This window comes from Anthonomus grandis, chromosome 15, assembly GCF_022605725.1.
Source record: "Anthonomus grandis grandis chromosome 15, icAntGran1.3, whole genome shotgun sequence".
Classification (NCBI taxonomy): domain Eukaryota; kingdom Metazoa; phylum Arthropoda; class Insecta; order Coleoptera; family Curculionidae; genus Anthonomus; species Anthonomus grandis.
In genome coordinates this window covers 19564299-19587971 of record NC_065560.1, presented here as the reverse complement: position 1 = coordinate 19587971, position 23673 = coordinate 19564299, and the positions used below count along the sequence as shown (strand labels likewise).

Below are 23673 nucleotides of genomic sequence, written 5' to 3'. Positions count from 1 at the left end.
CTATGTATCATACTTCACTTATGGCAAACGTAATTGCGGACGATAGAATGGAGTCTATTTTCATAAAATTTTTTGAAATTGTCCAAAAGGAAAATATAACTTGAACGTATATGCCCTAGTTAATAATATTAGTTACTTGGAGATTCCTTTGTTTTTTCCCTATTTTTTACCTACCTATCCGAGCCCCCTATATTCTGTCTTTTAAGAAATATCCTGCATTGGCTCCAGGACGAGAAGCGTGTGACCCTGTCTAAGATCCCTAGTATTAATCTTTCTTGCACTATTCCTTTTTTTATACTCTTTTTATTAGATACAATATCATACTACCCAATAGTATAATTTTTTAAATACTATATTAGCAACCTGTTCTATTATGAATGAGTTCCTATATTGGAACACGTGGCTAAATGTGCCAAGCACAAGGCCAAAAAACCAAAAAAAAAACTTTTTCAATATAACTCGTAAAGTCTATACGAAGTCACTTGAACAACAAGAAAATTCAAACCCCGGCTGATAGTCGGCGAAACATGGGCGTGCGTAATTTTAAAAAAGTTTTCAACACCAAAATAAATTCAATTCATTTCAGTACGCTTAAAATTTTATTTATTTTTTATTTACTTTTTATTTTCTGGAACTTAGAGTTGTTAACATTAATGTTTAGTATAAATATGAAGTATCTGCCGGAGAGTTTAAAATCGGAGTCCTAAATCGATACGACGGAGTTTAAAAACATTTATTTATAATCAACACATACATATTTAATTAGTATTTATATACAAACATTGTTTTGCCACGGTAGTGCATTTTCACGTTTCACAAAGTATGCGCATAGCCTATCTCGTAAACTGCTTGCCGTTGTTGGTTGAGGTCCGTGAAGCTCTTGTTGTAAACTCGCCAACGCATTGTAAGCAGCATCAACATCTTGTTCGTTGTTGACATGCAAAAACCTGCCATCGTGCTTGCGAACATAGTTATGCAAAATACAAGCAGTTTTGACAATATGAGTAACTTTATCTGGTTTACAGTCAATTTGTGTTTCAAAAATTCTAAATTTTGAAACCAGCATACCAAATGCACATTCAACACTTTTCCTAGCTCTCGAATGTCTGTAGTTACATATTCTTTTGGAGTTGGTTAGGGTTCTTCTAGGGTAAGGTCGCATAATATTATGAAGCGGAAATGCTTCATCTCCTATAAAGAACATAGGAAACGTTGAATTATTCTCATCATTCGGTAAGACAGTAGGAGGTGGAATGTTCAATTTATTTCGGTCAGAGCGCGAAAAAAACCGGAAGATTTAATCACACGACCATTGCTATTTCTACCAGAGTCACCAACACTCACAAAAGTGAATATGCCATCTGCGTCCGCACTTGCCATTAAAACTATTAAAAAGTAGCCTTTGTAATTATAATATGATGAACCTGATTTTTTTAGGGCACTTTATTCTTATGTGTTTGCCGTCTCAAGATCCCAAGCAATTTGGCATATTCCATAGTTCATAATATCTGGCAGAAATCTCTTTCCATTGCTCCACTGTAGGTAATGCCATAAATTGCGGTTGGAGAACTATCCATAATTTTTCAGCAGTATCCGCAATAATGCTACTTATTGTTAAAATTTCTCGATAAAATTCAAAGTGAAGCGCTGTAAACGTCATACCAGTTGCGAGTAACCTGAAAATGAAGCAAATAAAATATTTGATAAACCAAAATCATAATCAGTATTAAGTACAATAATAGTATTAACTGAAATAAATTATAATATGCGGACTACACTAATTTATTGGCATACGTTTTGTTTTAGCATCTGAATGCAAAAAAAAAATGGAAAACACTTCGAGGTAGCCTCACGAAATATGTGAAACAGCGTGCTGGAAAAAGTGGAGAGATTCAGCTAAATCAAAAAAGCCGTTTTACTTATGGGGCGTTATGCAATTCGTATTACCATTCACCAAATCAAGACCTCAATCGGGCAATTTGTCAACTGAGGCCAATGAAAATAAAATGTTTGAAGCCGATCAGGGTAGTATAATAGACGATGATGAAAATGATTCCACAGCTGCCGGTCCAGAAGAACCGAGAGAAGAACCCAACCCTAATAATTATTCGGAGGCAAGTTTCCAAGATGGAAATACTTTTTTAAGTACACCATCACGTACATCGAGTAGATCCTCTACAAAAAGAAAAACTTCTGAAAAACCACTAGACGATGAAATGGAGCATGCTGTCACCAATTACCTTTCTCAAAGAAGCGCGCCACAACCTGAAAACCCTGACCTACATTTTTTTTAAAGCATTATTGCGGATATGGGTATTTTAAATGCATCTCAGAAACGAAGATTCAAAGTAGTGGTGCTGCAGACATTAGACAATATGTTGCAAGAAAAGAATAGATCAACATCAGCGAGCGCTTCTTTGTCTACGAATGACAGGCAGGCTAATGCTGTTTTTATGTATTCTTCTGATCTTTCAGCAGAATAGATTTAGTTAGTTTTTTGAGTATATGTTTAATAAAAACATGTTTTAGCAAATTGTCTTGTGGTTTATTTTCATGCATTAACTGGTTTATTACCTACCTACCTCAAAAATATAAGAAATCTTACCTCCACAGTGATTAACAAGCTTCTTGAATGTTGTTTGCTCCATCCTGTAGAAGTTTTGAAATTTTTGAGGATGTAATTGTAGCTGCTGGGATACAATGAAAGTGCTATGCGTGTCAGCATTATCACGTAAATACGGATGAATCCAAACTTTTCTTCTTTTTTTCCTTCTTCTTTTTTCAATCATAGCAGCAATTAATACAAAATTGTCTTCTTCCCATGACATTTTCAATATTGTTTTTTTATTGTACACTACCAACACAGAACTGAAGATAAGTCGCAATTTGCGGCTTCGGTGTGAAGCTAAACGTAAAAGATGCTAGTTGCGACGTGCTTCTTGCTTCCAAGCAGCGAGTCGCACGTCGCATGCTACTCGTACTTTGGTGTGAAAGCCCACTTACGGTTTTAACGTATTGGATTCGGCATATCATTGTAATGGATGTTTTATACTGATTAGTTAACAAGATAATTAAATGAACTAGGAAGAGAGTCTAGTCATAAGTCGACAATGGTTGTATAGTGACTTGAATAAATCAACTAAAAGATTTTCCACGTTTATTATTTCTCTCCTTCGATGCGTAGAACTAGTACCTACAGGATATTTAGCCAGGATATTATTATCTTAGAGCATTGAAAGACTAGAATTATTTTAAAAAAATTTGTTTGAATTCAACATGTGCTTAGGTGCCGTATCATGGAGAAGGGCATTTAAAGCCGACTTTTTCACAAATAAAGACCGATACTTTTATAACATCACATCATGGGGGAACCATGTTTATAAACGTAGAGTAGGGAATCTTAGATATAACCCTAAATAAAAAGTTGAATGTGAATGTGTGTGTGTGACATACGAGTATAAGTAAAATAAGAATATATTGTTGATCTAAATATTTTTTTGAAAAGTATTAAAAGACAATAAAAAAAACTGAAGTTTTGTCCATGGTTTTACTAATAGGACCTATTTCAAATGGTATATTACCTATTTAGACAATAGGTAGATTAGTTTCCGATAAAGCAATACTGTCCCTTTGAAGAAGTCAGCACCTTGTATATATTATCTGATGTGACATAAAATGAGTGATGTAAAACTAATATTTGTTTAATACAATAAAATTATGCAAAATGTTAAAAGTTTGCATCATAAAACATGAATTATTAAGAAATCTATTCAATACTTCATTTATATAAAAATGCTTCTTATTAGGTAGGTACCTTTACTCTAATGAAGTGCGTTAAAAAATACATAAATGGTTCATAATTGTTAATATTACTTATATTTAAAGCATACTACATATATTATTAATAAATATTTATTATGTAAAATTTTTTAACGGCGTCACTGGTAGTGATTCCTTGTGTCGGTAGCATCAACAATGTGATCGAGCGGCATTGACATGTCATTACTTTTTTTTTAATATATTACCTACATTTATTTAACGTTGAATATCGACTTCATTAAAGATTATCCAATGATAGTTTTTTTTTAAATGTTTAATATTTTATTGAAGAACGGTAGTATTGTTTTGTGTCTGTCAAATTACGTGACAAATTTTTATGACAATATATAATGTTTTTTTTTTAAATAATTTCTACATAAGCATTTGTCATTATTGGATCTGAGATGTTGCAAGCAAACAAACTGCCCATAGTTCCACGGCATGCTACTTCTAGCCTTTCAATCTTCTAATATTATTATATAAAAGCCTCATCCTTGTTACCAAGTATGGATGGTTCGAGGATGTGATTTTTTTTAAGAATGTGTACAGGGACTTCATGAGATCAACAAAACACTTATACTCCACGTGACTCTGACTATGGCCACATTTGTCGCAAAGTATATCTCAAATCACAATACTAGTTCTAGTATATCCCCAAAAATAAAACCACGGCAGGTAAAATAAAACCAACCAGGATCCCTAGTTTGTCGTTAAGGATTGCGCGCAGGTAGTTTTATCACCACTAAGTCATATATTCAATCAAATAATCTATACTGGCTCATTTCCTGAAATGTGGAAGCCCGTAAGTGCATGTACTCTATTTAAAAAGGGTGATTCCAGTTTTATTGAAAACTACCGGCCTACTTTAATCTTATGCAATTTCTCCAAATTATTTGAAACCATCCTCATCCTGTTATTTTTCAAATTTGTCCCATTATTTATTGTTCGAAGGTCGATCCTTTGTTGTAGACGGAAAGCTGGCTGCGTGGGAGTATGAGTCATTCGGTAAAGTAAGAATTTGATCATTTATAGGTTCCATATTTACATACATAGCGAGAGGTCGGCCGGCAGAAGGCGTCCTGGAAGAATAAAGTAAGGGTAGGGGGATAAATTGCAATTGCATAATGCAATATTTTCTCGTAAAAAAATGTTGACGTAATGTGTTGACAATTTGCAGGATAACCGATAAGTTAGCGTAAATAAGTAAAGAAAAAGTGACAGCATTCCAACAGGCCTGCATTGTTAAACAGAGGGACCATCTGGTACACAGATGGCTCCAGAATGAAAAACAGAGCTGGATCAGGGCTTTGTGGTGGGATCCCACATACCAGTAGGGCATCCTCGCTGGAGAAGCACGCCACTGTCTTTCAGGCCGAATTTTCTGTATTAAAATGCGGACAGAAAATCGGTATCCCCAGCTTAGGGCGGATTCCGCAATACAGTCGTATCAATATGCTCGGACAGCAGAGCTGCTATTAAGGCTATCACGGCCATAAAGATAAACTCCAAGCTTGTACTAGAGTGCATAAAAGTCCTGGAAAAACTGGTGCAGGTTGGCTGGCCACGCAGGCAATGCAGGTCACGAGGAAGCGGACTTTCTTGCCAGACTGGGATCCGCGAATGTGCCGATGTGACCGGAACCCATAATTGGTACCACCAAATGCGTAGCGATCGCGTCAATGAAGGGTCTGCTGGTCAAGTGGACCCACCGAAGATGGACTGAGTCCCCTGGTATGAGACAGACCAAAGCGCACATAGGCACAGCATAAAGAAACCAGCAGTCGCACTCCGCTTGAAAATGTAAGCGAACTAATAGCATCCTTAGCCATGCCGCAGCCATGTTCTCCGGATGCCGAGCTCACTGTTTATCGAACTGTGTTCATAGGTGTATCGCCTAGTTCAGCGCCGTACTTAGTGACCATTTTGATAGCGTTTTTACAAAGCGTAGCGTTTTTTATAAAAACTTTTGTATGTTTGTTTTCTGATTTTGATTTGCGTTACTATACAGGGTGTTAATTAAGTATGTACCATAAATAATTTAACAGGCGATTGTTTAAGTAATTTTAAGACAAAAAGTTCATATGAACATAGGTCCGCAAGTTCTCTGGCGGTGTTATTTATAACATTAAGGAGCTAATTTACCCCTAACATGATTAAATTTATTAGGTTCAGTGTAATCTCGAACGGGACCTGAAGAAATATTTGTGGCAAAAAAATTGGGGCACCTGAGTTTTGTGCCATTTTTAATATCTTATTTGATTTACTCAAATACAAATACAACTTTTTCGTATCTTGCTAATTTTTCGAGAAAAAAAAAGTCCACTTAATTGCATATCCCTGGATCACATAAGGAATTTGGGGAAAAGTTTCTTTTGGAATTTATAATTAACTAAGCAAGATACGAAAAAAAGTCAAGAGACATAAAAGTTTTATTTGTATAATCCACAGAACATAATAAAAATTGCACAAAAGTCAGTGGCGTATATTTTAGTTGTTGTTAAATTTTAACACCCTGTATATTGAGAACGAAGAATTTCTGGACATATGTTTATATGAACTTTTTGTTTTAAAATTACTCAAAGAATGGTCTCTTAAATTTATGGTACATACCTAATTAACTTCCTGCACGTTCTTTTCTTCGTTTCTTCTATATCGTCGTTGTTAGATGTAGAAATGCGAGGTTTATTTTTGTTTAAATATTTTGTTAATGTATGAACTTTATTAATATTAAAAAATAAATATTTGTACTATGTAGGTATTTTTATTTTACAAGATGATAATATCTAAAAAAATGTTTAAGTCCGGCTCTAGCCAAGGCAAAAGCCGCGTGGACCGTAGCGAGTGTCAGCGGCATCCCTACTATAAGCAAATATGCCGCGCCTGCGTTAGTACACATGCACCGAACTCGCTTATTCAAGCCAATGTATTTTTATTGAAGTGCTACTGCTGGTTTCTTTATGCTGTGACATAGGTAGGACCTCTGCCTGTCTCACCAAAAATCTACTACGCCTAAAAAGACGCGAAATTTGGCTAGTGACAAGTCTTTAAACCGGACACTGGCACTTAAGAAGCCATGTCCATACCATCGGTATTGCGGACAACCCGGAATCAGCAAGAAGCGAGAAGAAGAGGTATTACCCACTTCACAAATTCCATATCTGCTCGACAGGGGTGGTCGAAAAGCAAAAGTACGAGATCGACGATTATTTCACATGTATACATTGAAAGCGGTATCAAAAAAATTCAAGACAACAACAGCTTTGGAAAAACACACAATCGCGAATGATTCAGCATTTGCTGCTAAGCAAAATATAAACTTGTTTAGCTGTTCGGAAACAAATAGAAATTTTTTATTTAATATTAAAACAGATCATCGCGCATCAAAACCCGTGACCGATTTTCTTTTAAACGTGAAAGAAAATGGACAGGTTATGCAACAGTTATTTATATCAAAACGTCACAGATGATAAAAGATTCAAAGCCCCAATTAAGCAAAATAAAATTTAAAATTTTGCCAGCTGCAATAACCAACAAAAAGTAATTGCTACAACAAAGTACGCGAGGTTCGCATGCAACGCGACGTTTATTTGGTCGGATGATGGGTATTTCGATGAAAGAGGCAGCGGATATCGAAAAAATTCTTTCGTATCCCATAACACCCATAGCCACGTCATTATATCACTTAGACGGCACTATTTGCAAAACGGAAAAATCCGCTTTGATGAAGAATTTCCGAAAGGACAGTACGTTATTACAAATTCTTTGCAGCTATGATGCTCCATCTATTCATATTATTTTCGATCGTTATTGTCGCACTTCAATAAAAGATTACGAGCATTCATTGCGAGGAGGTTTCGAGTCATAATATTGAATATGCCATCGCTGGTCCAGAACAAACAAGACCAAAGGACTTCTTGAAATGACTTCGTAATGACATATTTAAAGAAACGTTGGTCGAGTTAATAATGGTATTGGAATAACAAATGTATAGAATTGTGTTGTTCTCCGCAGAAGAGTCTAGTTTGTAATTAAGTGTTCCGAGACGGATATTATTGTTATTGCGTTAGGTAACTTACATAAAATTCAATTAAAAATTTGGATCGAGTGTGGAGTTTTCGATAAGCGTCATATTATCAATTTCAATGAACTTCATGGTCGCTCGTAGTAGAATTTTCTAAAGTATTACCGGGATTTCATGCGTTAACAGAATGTGACTATAACCACGCATTTTCCGAAAAGGAAAACAGCGTCCATATAAAATGCTTTTAAAATCAAAAGAATACCAAACTGTATTCGATAATTTAGGTAATATAGCTGCAAATAAAGAAACTACTTTTTCTGTTGTTGAGTCCTTTGTAGCATGTACGCAATTAAATCTTGCGAAAAAGTCAATCAACTTCGATATTAATTGTTCCACCGAAATTATACAATAAAAAATGTAAACGAGCCTTTTCAAAAAAAAAAACTATTAAAAACTTCTATGCTTGCCACCTTGCTATATCGAATAACGCCAACACATGGAATGAACGAATTATATCGCAAATATATGGACAAGTGCGAATTTATTTAATCCGTACGAATTAGAAACTGAAAATTGCGGGTGGATATTGAATGGCTCTCAATATGAATTCAAAATCATTATACTTACCATTAATGGTTTCGTAATTAAAGCCGAATTTACACGTGTCAAGTAGCTAAAGCAAGTTACGAAATCAAGTTACTAAATTTAGTTACTTGTATGGTGTAAACAACTTGATTTAGTACTTGCGCAAGTATCTAATTTAGTAAGATGTTTAGTCAAGTAAATAGAAACAATTTCTATTTACTTGAGCAAGTTGTCTCCCCCACCTTTGCTTTCTAGAAACTAAACCGCCGACTAAACAAGTGTAGACAGGTTTTTTAGTCGAGTTCATAAGTACAGACTGCGACGTTAATTTTTCTTTTATTTGTGGCGTGTTTTAAAAATGTCTCGTTGGAGTGAAGAAACAACAATAAAATTTGTAGAAGAGTATCGAGAAAGGCGATGCTTATAGGATACAAGGGCTACCATTTACAAAAATAAACAAGCTCGGGACTCGGCGTATAAGGAAATTGAGGAGATCATGGGATACAAGGATTCGGAGTGCCTGAAATCAAGAACAAAATACGGGCGTTGAGGTCAACTTATTCTCAAGAAAAAAAGAAAATAAGGGACTCTATGAAGTCAGGCGCAGGATCGGAGGATATTTATGTCCCCAGTGTAAAATGGTTTAAGGAAATGGACACATTCTTACGTAGCGTAGAGGCCTACGCAGGATAATTTCAATGTAAGTGTATTGTAGTAGTGTTCATATTATAAGTAATTAATCCGATATACGTGTTTTCCCGTCCCGTAACCCGTAAGTATCAATTTGTTTATATAAAACCCTGTAAAAAATAATAAAAAATCATTTCTTAAAACTCTCTTATCATAAGGAAAACACGTATACCGAACAATAATTCCCATATTATATTATTTATATTAAAGTACAGTCAAAATATTATCCGTTGCTGCCATGGCACCGCACCTTCGCCCATAAAGTACTGGCAGACTTGATCTCGTAGTTCTCTTGCACATCTTGAAGAATGATTACCCCCTAAGGTTCTTATAGACGGCAAGGGCGTATTAGTTTCATTTCTCCACGAACCTAGTCTAACCTGACCGCTTTCTATATCTTCTTCATCTAACGATCCACTTGGTGTGTAAGTGTTATGAGAAGTGATCCGCAAATAATTGTGTATTGCACAACAGGTCTTAATAATTTTGTAAACAGTTTCTGGTAAGCATGCCATAGGCTTTTCAAAAATGCGAAATCTGCTAAGCAGAATTCCGAGAGCATTTTCTACTATTTGTCTTGCCCGCGAAAGGCGGTAATTGAATATTTTCTGATTTTCCGAAAGTGCTACTTTTAAACCATTCTCTAGGGCTTCAAATAGAGACGATTGTTGGAAAACTCCACCATCGGATTGTCTTCCAGGACATCCAACACTTATATAGTAAAAACAATAGTTGTCATCTACACGAGCTAACAAAATAATGCTGTTAGTACCCTTATAATTAAAGAATTCACCGCCACAATTTTCCGGTGCATGAATCGTCACATGTTTCCCATCAATCGCACCGTAACATTTGGGGAAATTCCACTTCAAACGAAATCCCTTCTCAATAACGTTCCATTCTTCTTGGGACTCCGGCACCTAAAATAGCTTTTGGTCGCAGTGTTGCTGCACAATTAATGACCTCTACACATCTTTCCACCATACAAGCACAGGAACGCATTCAGTCTGTTCTGACAAGTTTTAAACTACAAGACCTACAGGCCCAGAATAACCAGTACGACACATATGCAGATACCAGTAGTGCTCACGCCTCATCTTCCATCTACACACCACTGCAGTCCCCTACATATTCCGACATGCATTCTTCGCATAGCGATGGATCCACAAATATAATTCGTGCAGAATCAGTTGCCGATGATATTGTACGGTTACAGATAATAGCAAAACCTTTTTCCAACATCTAACATGTTTTTTTTATCAACAACTTTTTCGTAATAAAAATATTTAAAAATAAAACCTTTATATATTCTTTCAGACTTTCATAAATAGCATCACACACCTCGGGTATAAATATGGAGATTGCAGGTGTGGACACACGAAATAACCTCTGCAAAGTTCTATCACTATTTCCTGTGGCTAAATAAGACAATGTGATTTCCAATTTTATTCTAGTTGGAATAGCTGATCTCATTACAGTGTTCTTTTTCGTTTCACAATTCAGAATGTTTCAGAATTTGAGGAGCAATTTGAGCCAACAATATATCAAAATGTTCTTTAGACATCCTCAGCCAATTTGTATATTCTGGCACGTCTTCAGCTGCTAATTCTCTTAATAAAGTAGATGAAGCACCATATATTTCTCTTCGACTCAGCCATTTTCTCACCCAGCAACGTTTCTTTTTAGTTTTGTTCATTTCTTCTGCAACTATTTCGGATGACTCGTCACATACTTTTAAAATACAATTCCGCACTGTTGCACGCGTAACTTTTCCGGCCATGTTTTATCAACGCTAAACAACAAATCATGTAAACGCTTACAAAAACAAAAGGACTAAATTTTAGCTACTTGATTTAGTAACTTGCTTTAGCTACTTGACACTTGTAAATTCGGCTTGACTTCTGGCAATTAATAAGTAGTATGCGGTCTAATTGCGAGAAGGGTACTTGATGAAATACAAATATATGTGAGATAAAATATTTATTCGAATAGGCCACCGACGCACATACCATTTCCAATATCTTCCTAATTCTTCCAAATAGCCTTCTGCCGTTTTGCAACTAATGTTATTTTGAGTTACAGACTAAATGTAAAAATTGCCAGAAGTTTACTCAGTCACATAATTGTCGCAAACATTTTGGCAGCATTAGCGCCTGCTGCCGACTGTTTATCTTCCTTCAGCCTTCTGCCAATTTTTTCTTTACTTATTTACACTATCTTTGGTTATCCTGCAAATTTTCAACACTTTACCTTAGAAATTTCTTACGAAAAAATATTGCATGTCTAACTCTATTCTTCCAGGTCGCCCTCTGCCGGTCGGCCTCTCGCTATGTCTGTAAGTACGGAATCTATAAATGAACAAATTTCCACTTTACCGAGTGTATTAGTAATCTTTGTTGTTTTTCATAGATGCCAACAGGTCTGTAGCTTGACTCTAACTAACTTCAGGGGTACCTCAAGATTCTAACCTGGGACCACTACTCTTTTTTTTCTTTATCGATGACCTTTTAAATATTACTAATTGTCATAAATTAGCCTAAGCAGATGGTTTGAAGATTTTCTGGAAAATGACCACCGTCGGAGAGTGGTTCCTCTTGCAGCCTAATACCAACTTAGTGTGTGGTGTTTTGCAAGTGAGTTTGATGAATCTAGGCGCTGAGAGAACAATTTGCTTTACAGGCCCAATAGAACTCCGCTGCCACTTAATATCCTTAGAAGATCCAGCTTTCGGTCTGTCGTAAGAATCCAGAAACAACTCCGAATCTTGGATATCTGGCTGGAGCCAAGACTTGATAATAGTGATTACGTAAGCTTACATAAGTTAGAATTCTACAAAATTTATGTAAATGGATCACTTAAATTGATAGTAGTTACTTATTCTGTCGGGTACATTACTATTTCGTACAGTCAAATATTAAGAAAGTATTTTCGAAATTGCTATTTACTTAAATGCCCAATAAAAAAAGTAACTAATTATGAATTCATTACAATAATAAAAATTTTACATAAACCGATATGTTGTCTCTTTTCTTATGTCAAAAACATTTATTTAAGCTTACAATAAGTTTGGAAGGCGTACATTCAAAAAAAGCTTCAATGCAGATAACGTCTTTGTAGTCAAATTTACCTTGCAATATTTCGGATAACTTACGGTTTTAAAAATGCTTCAATATTTTTAAGTTTCTAATGTTTAAAAAAAACATTATTGTCAAAAATTCAAAACTATCAATTTTGATATCAGTTTGGTTTCGTTGAAGACGAAAGTCAATAATTGTATAGAATAAAATATAGTATAAAATATAAAACTTCTAAAAATATTTAAAAAACTCTCAATTTTGATAATAATTTGGTTTAAAGTTACAAGGAAGTCAATAACTGCCGTATGGCATAAAAAAAAATTTACTTATTGTTATTTATAAATTCTAGCTCGTATATAAAATAATAATCGCTCTTATATTCTATGATAGTAAGCCAGGATTACAATTTTCTGTATTGTTAAATAAATGCAATTTAAATAAAAACATTGAATTTATTAACTCCGTTAGGTATAAGTTGGAATGCTGTCAAAAAAATTATTTTAAGGAAAATTATAAAACAATTACGTAATGCATAATTTAAATGGATATGGTGTGCGTTTTCATATTTCCTTAAATATATGATTTAAGTTTTTGTTTAGTATTCAAGGAGATGTTTTTGCAGCAATTGTTTTTTAGAATCATCATACATTTTTGTTTAATTGTAAATTTTGAGAAGGTCTATTATTTTTTGGTTTTTAATGGGGTATACACCTGCTTTAGAAAACGTTGAGTCCAAAAATTAAAAACTATTAATTTTGCTTTATGGCATATAGAATTTGTAAATATTCTCCATAAAGAAATTCTATACTTACTTTTATTCATAAAATATAAACATTTTTGACGAAATGGAACATTTTTAACAATTGTATAATATTATTTTTCAGAATATTTAATTAAAGATATGACAGAAAACAAAAAAAAATAGATATTAGACTCATGTTGAGCTAAAGATTGGATGATAAAAAAATATATTTTTTTTAAATCTTAATATGTTATGGACATATTAAGATTTTAAAAATCTTAAATCTTGTCCCTGTAGCGATTTTAAGGATAGAGCAAACTAAAATTTGTTTACCGATAACCCAGGTCAGAAGATCAGATATGTATGCTTTTGGAGGCATCTCTGCAGTATAAAATTCATATTAAAAAGCATAGCACTCGTTTTTGCCTTTCAAACATCTCATTATGTTGATAGTTAAACCACTACCAGTATTGGGTTCATTGTTAGTGCAGGGCCTTTTAACTTGAATTTCATTAATGTTAGGCAGAGCGTTATTTAATTGCGTAGTCAGATTGGTTTCAATATGTCCATGCGCTTCTGTAATATAGTAAGCAAACAGATAATTTACTCTTACGAAGATAGTGGAATATACGCAATTGTTGGTAAACTGGATGACTTTGGACACTAATCAATAGCAGAGATTTTATTGATTTTCTTGAAGTGATATTAGATTAGTAGTATAGAAAATGTATATAAAACCGCTTGAAATAGCCTAAAGCACACACATGTATATGTACAAATCAAAATATACTTAATTTACTAAGTTTACAAACTTGTCCTAAAAGCTTCCTCTATTCTATTAAAAATTCTAGAATTTTCAAAAGAAGTAGGTTTTGGTTACACTTAAAACAGAATACAGAATTCATTTTGATTATACATAAGTATACAGGGTGATTGATGGTTGATGGTACCTTAGACGTTTACGGAGAACGGAAAATAATTTTTTTTTGAAAATTTGGCAACATGGGTTTTAGCTGATGATCTAACGATTAAAAATATTTTTAGCGATGCAGCGTTGCCGCTTATACCAAAAAGTAGTAGCAACTTTGGTATTTTAAATGGAATACCCTGTATATTTTTTTATTTTCCGATCCGCTATCACTTTATGATTGGTTCTGTATAAGGTGTTCCTATACCTATCTTTAGTGGTTTTCGAGAAATTAATTATTTTCTTTATTTTTTGACCAAAACATAGCTCCAAATAAATTTGTATTACTACGGCACTGGAACGCGCAGAACCTTAAAATTATAAACGTAATTTATGGAAGTATTATACATTATTTTTCACTATGAAAATTTGTTCTACGTTATACAGGGTTGCTCAAAATTAGTGATTTTACCGCTAGATACAAAAATGGTAAAAAGTGCATTTTTTTAAATGGAACACCCTGTATATTATAACATATTCTAAAAGGAAATTAAAATCCCTATCTAAAGAGGTATTATGTTCCTATATCGAAGTAGTTCGGTTTCGGAAATAAAAGCAATTTTCTGTAAAAATCGGAATATTTTGACATATTTGCTTTAGTTGGACATGAAAGGTCATGATGAAACAATGCTATTCTATTGATGTTTGACAGTGACATTTAGTTGATTAATAGTGAATACGCTTGGGTGTTTTTTTAAAATAGTGACCTAAAAATTCATTAAAATGGAAAGAAATAGTTATTCAAATGAAGTTTTGATGAATCTATTTATTATTCATGGAAAATGTGACAAAATTGTAGCAACATGCAGAAAGTTCAATGAAATGTACCCGAATTTACAAAAAATAGATAAAAGAAAATTTGTGCGAATACAAAATAACTTTATACAATTTGGTTCACAACTTAAAAATGATACAAGATTATAAGTAATTTACAATAAATTTTCAAAATGATTATCATTGACTTCTAAGCAATTCAAAATCCTGCGTTGTACAGCATGTGTTGTCGCTGGTTGTATTTCAGAAGGATCTAGTTGACCAATGCAATTGATAACTCGTTGACGAAGTTCCTGTTTACTGTTTACCGGTGTCTTGTATACCATTTGCTTCAAATTACCCCAAAAGTAAAAATCAAGTGGTGTAAGATCAGGTGATCTCGCAGGCCCATGGTCCCAAACGCCTAAACTAGCGGTCATCGAATTTCTGAAATAACTCACGTAAATAAAGTGACAGTCGATATTTGAAAACAAGTATGAATTATTCAATCGACGAAAAAATAGCAATAATTAAGTGGCATTATGCAGGAAACAGTTTTAGAGCAGTATCTGAAATGTTTTCAGTTTATTTCCCCACCAAGCCCATTCCATCCATTTCAACTATTAAACGTATTGTCAATAAGTTCGAGTCCAAAGGTACCGTAATAAATAATTGTAAATGTTTAACTCAGGATATCGAAAATAGAGCCGAAGAAAGAGAAAACAGAGATCTTAATATTCTACTGAGTGTAGAGGAAAACAAGATGGTTTATACGAGGGTTCTTGGGCAAGAGGTAAATAAACATCTTACAACGGTATTGCGCACTTTAAAAAAACACAAATATTATTCGTATAAATTCGAAAAACATCAAGAGCTGCAGGAAGGAGATGAAGAGCGAAGAATGGCACTTTGTTTTGTAATGATGGAAAGAGAAATAATGATAGGGATTTTTGAAGAAATATTTGTTTTACCGATGAATGTACATTTACCCTCAACCATGAACCAAATGTTCAGAAGTGCCGGTATTGGAACCAAGTAAATGAACATCGCTCTGTTCATACTCAGACACAATATCCTCAAAAAACAAATGTATTCGTGGGAATTATCGGGCACATATCATTGGACCGTTTTTTATGGACTATAACCTAATTTTAGTATCATCGGCAAACTGACCCACTACTCCATGCAGTGGTAGAGAGCTTAGGTCATTAATATATAATAGTAATAAAATAGGACCTAATCCTGACCCTTAAGGTACACGACACTTAAGGTGTGCGATCCCTGAAGAAAATCTGGGTACGACCAAATAGGTATGATTTCAACCATTTCAAAGCTACCTCTCTAAATCCATAAAAATCAAACTTTAACAGCAGTATTCCATGATCCACATAATCGAAAGCTTTGGACGGATCACAGAACAGAGCTGCTGCAGCCTCTTTGAAATTCATAGATAGGTACACACCCTACAAGAATCTGAAAATCGTATCCTGCATAGCCTTAGATGACTAAAATTCATACTGATTACGGGATAGCACATTGTATTTGGTCAAAAAAGAGATAATTCTTGTTTTTGAAAGCCGCTCAAGAACCTTGGAGAGGGTAGACAAAATTGATATGGGACGGAAGTGGAAGGGTTGGTCCAAGCTACCACCCTTATGAAGAGGGATAACCAAAATCTCTTTTAAAAAGGATGGAAATTCGTCCTGAAGCCATGACTGGTTGATTACCTAAACTAAGCATACAAAGCGCTCGCAGGCAGACATCACAGCAGAAGTGACGAGATACCATCGGAACCCGAAGACCTATGATTCTTCAAACAGTGAATTGTTTCAAACACCTGGGTGGGACCTACAGGGTGGAAGAATAATGATTGGTTGACAGCAGTTCGATTCTCAGCCATATTAGAAAAATATTCGTTAAAACCAACAGGCCCCAAGTCTGGTTGAATCGATCGCCGATGAGAAGACTTCGTAATAATTCGTTCTGCATTCGTTAATAATTGACCAAATTTCCTTCTGTCTGTTACTGGCCGAGCCTAAGCGCTCATCGTAATGCAGTTTCATTCTAACTTTTATCAGACCCCTATAAATTTTCAGTTGATCACTTTGAAAATAAGGCCTGATGACTTGATTGTCAATCGATTTGCGAAGTCTTGTCAAGAATCGCAAATTTTGGGCAGATGTTTTAAGTCCCGCGGTGATCCATGGTTTTTATCTCTTGGGTTTAAGTCTAATCAAGGGAAAGCATATATTTATTTTATCACGCAATGTATCGTAAAAAAAAGTAAAAAGTAAAATGGTTGTGGAGCAGCCTGAATTGCATTCCAGTTAACAGCCGAAATGAATCCAAAAAATAAATTTAAATTGTTTTTAGTAAATACTCTCCCAAAACGGCGGTGAATGGAATAAGAATGTGTGTTGGGAAAAGACACTTTATCGCTACGTCTCCCTGTTCTTATAACCCATCTCTATTAGCGGTGTGAAACTGTCAGCGGCCGCGTCGAAAATCAGCGAGTGGAGTGACAGTCAGTCATCGTGGTCGGTGCTTCCCTGATGTATTGGTTTTTTGTTGACCGATCCGCGTTTATGTTATTCTAAAACTAAAAAATTACGTAATCAGGAATCTCCTGTATAATTTGAAAATGTAATATTCTATTACAACAATCTTAGAGAAATTTTTAGCCAACAACATGAAAAAAATAATTTTGCCATTTAACCCTGGAATGCTACTTGGGATACATCTATACCCCATCATTAATCATATCTCAAGTTAAATGGAAGTGAGCGCGGGAACGAACGCCGACGTCTTATTAGTTTCAAGACGCGGCAAGTCAGTTCGCGTGCGACAATTGACATTGGCACACGGTTTTTTCTTTTCGACATTTGTGATATTTGGGGTTAGCGCGTACCCCAGTGTAGCAGTTTAGGTTAAATATACTCTGTGATTATTATTTTCTTTGATTTTTAAGTTATTATTGATTTTCTTTGTTAGGCTGCGCGAATAATGGCTGGGCAGAAAATGTTCTTCGACCTAACAAAGCCTGAAGATGTCTGGATAAATTCATCACATTTTCTATGAATCTGATTCAGACAGTTTTTCGGATGACAGCGAGGAGGAAGATGCCGGTATACCTGATTTTAGAGAGGAGCCAGAAGAGGATAAAATACGCGGCAATCAAATCAATCGTAATTCTTTTATTGCACCAGAACAGACTGAGGATACCTTTCCATCTGATACAGATTCGGAAGATGACAATATACCATTGGTAGAAATACAGGCGATCAACAGAGATATGGTGGAATTTTACCAGTGCCTACCAAATTAAGGGGTAAAAATGGGTTTATGTGGTCAGGTATTTCATCGTACACCAAAACGAAATCTGGTTTTGCATTTACCTGGAAACAAAAACGAAGCAAAACATATAACATCGAGAACTGAAGCTTGGAAATTATGTTTCACTCAAGAAAATCTCGAGAAAATTTCCCAATATACTAATAACGAGATACAAGTTCAACGATTGAAATATTCAAATAAGAACGATAACCAAGATACTGATGCACCTGTTATTACGCCAGTAGGTAAGAGACTCTCTTGGACTAAGGATACAAACAACATTGAACTCCAAGCACTTTTCGGGCTATTTTATTATGCCGGTGTTATGAAAATGGCCGGAGTTTTGACCAAGGCACTATTTGAAGACACAGGAATTCCAATATTCCGTGCTACCATGCTCGAGGCACGTTTCAGGTTTTTGATAAACTGTCTTCGCTTTGATGATAAGCCGTCCAGAGCTGAAATAAAAGAAACTGATAAGCTTGCAGCTTTTCGAGAGGTATTTGAGAGGTCAATCGTTAAAATGAAAAACCTATATACTCCTTCAGAATATATTACAATTGATGAACAATTGGTTAGTTTTAGAGGGCGATGTCCTTTTAAAATGTACAACTCTTCAAAGCCCATTAAATACGGAATCAAAATTGTGTTGTCCTGTGATGCCAAAACAGCTTTTGCACTTGATGCTGAAATTTATATAGGAAAAGGTTCCACACCAAATGATGTTCCTGTAGCTCAGTATTACTGTAATAAGCTAACCAGTTCTGTCCAAGGAACAAATAGGAACTTGACCGTGGATAACTGGTTTACTTCTATTGAGACCGCGAAACATCTTTTGGAGAGGAAAATTACCATTGTTGTACTGTGAGAAGAAATAAAAAAGAAATTCCTGAGTCGTTTTTGGAACTCAAAGAAAGGAATCAAAATTCTGCCATGTTTTGCTACAGTGGACATCTGACACTGTTATCATACTGTCCACCCAAGAGTGCTAAAAAAGCAGTAATTATGCTTTCGACAATGCACGAAAAAGGTGATGAGCCATTTACGACCAAGTTACCAGATTATTCAATTTTATAATTCTACAAAAGGAGGAGTGGATACTTTAGACCAGTTGTGCCACACTTATTCTACTGGTAGAAAAACACGTCGCTGGCCATTATGTCTGTTCTATAATTTGCTGGATATTCTGGGATATAATTCCAGGGGATTAATTGGGATATGATTCTTTTGCGTGGCTCTGGTGAAGTGAATAAAGAAGTTGTAAAGCACATGATGAGTCGTTTGAAAACTCCAACTTTGAGGCGCGAACTCCGTGAAACTATATGTAGGGTCCTCAAGATAACCACTTCAGAAGAAGTACCTACTAGGCTTACAACAACAGTGGGTAGGTGTGTGCTTTGTCCCAGAAGAGAGGATCGAAAATCGAGAGTAAGCTGTGCTGTATGCAAAAAGTTCGTGTGTTTGCAACATCAAAAAAAAATATGCTCAGTGTGTTTATTATGGATGTGCGTTAAAAGTGTTCTTAGAGACTCGGTTTAAGTTATTATTTTTCTATAAGTGAATAAATTTTTCGTTTTTCTAAAATACGACGTGTTTTATTTGGGGTATGGTTGTATCCCTGTGTAGCAGATGCAGAGTCGGAAATAAGTGTAGCATTCCAGGGTTAAAATCTAATCAATTGATTTAAAAAAATTAAATCCAAATATGTCAAAAACGGTGGCTCGTAGTAACTTTTACCAGGATATTTTATTTTTATTTTATTTTATTTTAATTACACCACTCCACAGAAAAAATTCCAATTATTGAGTGGGGGAAAAAATACAATATTATACAAATTACAATCCAAAACTAGAGAAAAAAAAAGAATACATTATTAATAGCAATAGTTTCCTACAATATTATACAATACTTGAATAAAAAATAATTTTGTTTATGTCTACTATCTAGGAAAAGCGTACTCTTTTAATTTCGGACAAACTGCAGTTGAATATGTCACATTGATCCTGAACAGAATTAAAAGTGCCACATGCTCTACGCATTGGAGAATATTTACAAATATTCGTTCTAGGTCTAGATAGGTAAAATGTGTCAGAATTTCTAGATGATATGCGGGGCACATGAAGATTTACATGTCGTAATAAGTCTGGCGAATCAATTTTATTATTAAGAAGTTAAGTAAATAAAAATTTCAGATCAGCAGATTTTCGCCTCTCCTCAAGACTACTAAAGGAGTACCTTTCTAGTAGGCGTTGATGTGAAAAACCAATTTCTGGGTACACTCCGTCACATTTATATGAAAGGAACTTTAAGAATTTACGCTGAATTTTCTAGTTCATGTATATGATTCATGTAAAATGGTGACCACACAGAAGAAGAAGATTCCAGTATTGATCTCACATAAGAAAAATACAAAATTTTAAGACTAAAGATATTATTAAAGCTATGTGCGTTTCTAATGACAAAACCCAGCATTCTGTAGCTCCGATTAACAATGTCCTGAATGTGTGGCTGAAAGGAAAGAGTGCTGTCGAATGTTACCCCCAAATCCTTGAACTCCGTTGATCTCGGGACAGTCTCACTGTCCATAGTATAGTCATATATAATCAGGTTTTTCTTCAAAGAGTAAGAAACAACTTTACACTTGGCAACATTAAGAGGAAGATTGTTATTTTTGCACCATGCATTGAGGAGATTAATATTATTTTGCAATTCCATACAATCTAAGATACTATTGATGCCATAATACAATTTTGTATCATCCGCATATAACAAACTATTTACAGTGAGCTGTTCCGATATACTATTAATAAATGTATTGAAGAAGAGCGGCCCCAATATGGAGCCCTGTGGAACTCCAGACGTTGCAACTATCTGAGCCGAACTACGGCCATAACATTCCACGTGCTGAAGACGACCCGTAAGATAAGAGCTAAAAAAGTGTATTAGGTGAGAAGAAAAACCGTAGTTTTGGTAGAAAAACCGTAGTTTTGGTCAAGATTATTTAGAAGAATACCATGATCCAGACGGTCAAAAGCCTTCGAGAAGTCTGTATAAATAACGTCAACCTGTGACCTGGCATTTATTGACTCAGATATATGTTCTGTAAGACAAACTAAGTTTGTGGTGGTAGATCTACCTTTCATAAATCCATGTTGACGATGATCTATAAGACCCCTCATTGAAGGAAATAAAGCCGAATGAAGAACACGTTCAAAACATTTAGAAAAATTGTTGATTATTGTAATTGGCCGATAGTTCTCGATGAGATTTTTATCATTTTTTTTGTGTACTGGAATTATCTTTGATGACTTCCAGAGGTTCGGGAAACATTCTTGTTTTAGAGCCAGATTAAAGAGAACTGTTAACAGTTTAGCAAAAATACAAGCACAATCATATAAGAGAAAAGCTGGTATTTTATCAGGGCCAACTATTGATTTTGGCTTGATAGTCTTTAAGGCCAGTAAAACATCATTTTCAGTGAAATCAGACAAAATTATGGACTGTACATAAGGCTTTTGAGTTATATCAACATTATTTTGCGGCGATTCACCAGTAGTGTAAGAACTCTGGAAGTAATCGGCAAATGCATTGGCAATACCCTGAGGGCTACTTAACAGCTCTCTTCTCTGATCAAACATAGATTGTGGTAACGAGCTATTTTCTTTTGAGTTCTGAATTAACTTCCAAAAATGATGAGGTTTTAATTTTAACTCATCTTCAAGACCTCTACAATATTGCTTATAAGACAGATCAACATCTCTTTTAATCTTAGAACGTAATTCTTTAAATCTGGCTAAATCTTGAAGATGACCAAAACGTTTATTTTTTTCACTTGTTATGTTTTTCTTTTAGGGATTTCATTATCTCTGCGGTAAACCATGGCGGATAGGTTCGTGTTCGTTTTACAGTTTTTGGAACAAGCTCATTAAGACAGGAATAAATTTTTTGATAAAAGAGCTCCAGGGCATTATTGACATCCCCAGCGACTCCCAAATCAATCCAATCAATTCCGAGGAAGCTATCATATAAAACTCTAAGATCAGCTCTCTTAAAATTATAGAAAATATTTTCTACTTTACAAGTATTACATTTTTTGCTCTTGACGTCATTAATTCTTATGAGTAAAGATGGATGAACTGCTTCCTCCTCCACCAAAGAATCAGAGCAACCCTCCACTGTGCAAAGCTCAGAATCAGACGAGATGACAAGATCCAATATCCTACCTTGAGAATTCCTAATAGAATTAATTTGATGCCAGTCGAAAAATTTTAAGAGGTGAATAAACTGACTTAGTCTACTGGATGAGGCAGAATTAACTGAATAAGAAGTAAACTCGGGGATATTAGTCACCCAAAAGAAGTACTCTTTGATTATATAAATAGGTTAAAGTAGATAAATATTCAAAAATATCTTCATATACCTGGGAGTTGAGTCCGGGCGGTATATATAATAAAATAATAAACAAGACAGAAAACCCAAGAATCAACTTAGTTTCTACAATCTCGACCATATTAATAAGATTTTGAGGTAGCTTTAAATTTAAGTTAATGACCGAAAATTTTTGCTTCACGGCTAAAATAACACCGCCACCCCTCTTCTCTCTCATCTCTGCATAGTTACGATCACAGCGGTATACCGAATATTCATTTGGAAATAGTTCTGACGAAAAAATGCCATCATTCAGCCAAGACTCCGATATCGCAATAACATCGAAGTCCGTCGATACAACCGCGTTAAAAAACAACTTAGTTTTTGGTCCCCTGGCATTCTGATAGAATATACGAAGGTCGGTGGTACTGGTACATTCGCTCTGTGATTCCTCAACCGACTGCAGCCGATGACGCTCACGAGTGTCGCGAGAGGAGGAGGCCGCGATGTCCGTCCTCGGTAATTGCTACAGGGTGCCCCCAAACACATCCGATTTATATTTCGCATTGGCTTGTTTGAATGCGTAGCAGGTAGAATAATTCCACACTGCATGATTAACTGCAATATTTAATTTATATTTATTTTTTAAGGAAACGCAATTATTACATTTGTAATTACTATCGATCGCTGCGACAGAACAAGCTTTAAGTTCATGTGCCCCTGCGCAAAGTGGACAAACTGTATCACCCCTGCAAAATTTCACAGAATGACCAAAACTGTTACATTTAAAACAGCGTGTTATTGATGTTGAATCATAAATAATGCAATTGTCGAGACCTACAACGATTTTTTTAAGATCTATCAACCGCTTATATGTAACATTATCCAACTGCAAAATAGCTTGAAAGATAATTGCATTTTTTCTAGTAGGCCATATTTTAAGAACGCTCATCCTAGATGTATTATTAAAAATAAACTTATTTTGAGATTTTAAATGATTTTCAAGAACTTCCTTAGAGTAATCTTCAGATAGACCAACCAATCGTACTAATGGCATAGTCGCTTTAATTTCACGAATCTCATATTCTTCGGCGAGTTTCTGATTGGCCAAAGTTTTCATTTTGTCTGCACTATTCGCTTCAATCGTAACAAGAAGACCACCATTCGAAATGTGCTTAACATGACTGAAGGTAATATTTTCATCGGATGGCTTGATGCGATTTAAAATATCCGACTTCGTATGACTGTTATGTTGTTCAGCATTTTTGGGTTTTATGATAAGCTTCCTCTTTTGGTTGCTTAGCGCGTCGGCGCACGT

The 23673-nt window shown here is 35.0% G+C and overlaps 1 protein-coding gene across 1 annotated transcript in view; it reads left to right on the top strand.

Annotated features, from left to right (window-relative positions):
* The window catches only part of LOC126745138 (protein timeless homolog), an 817207-nt gene that overhangs the window by 136554 nt on the left and 656980 nt on the right, over nucleotides 1-23673 (top strand). The window lies entirely within an intron of this gene.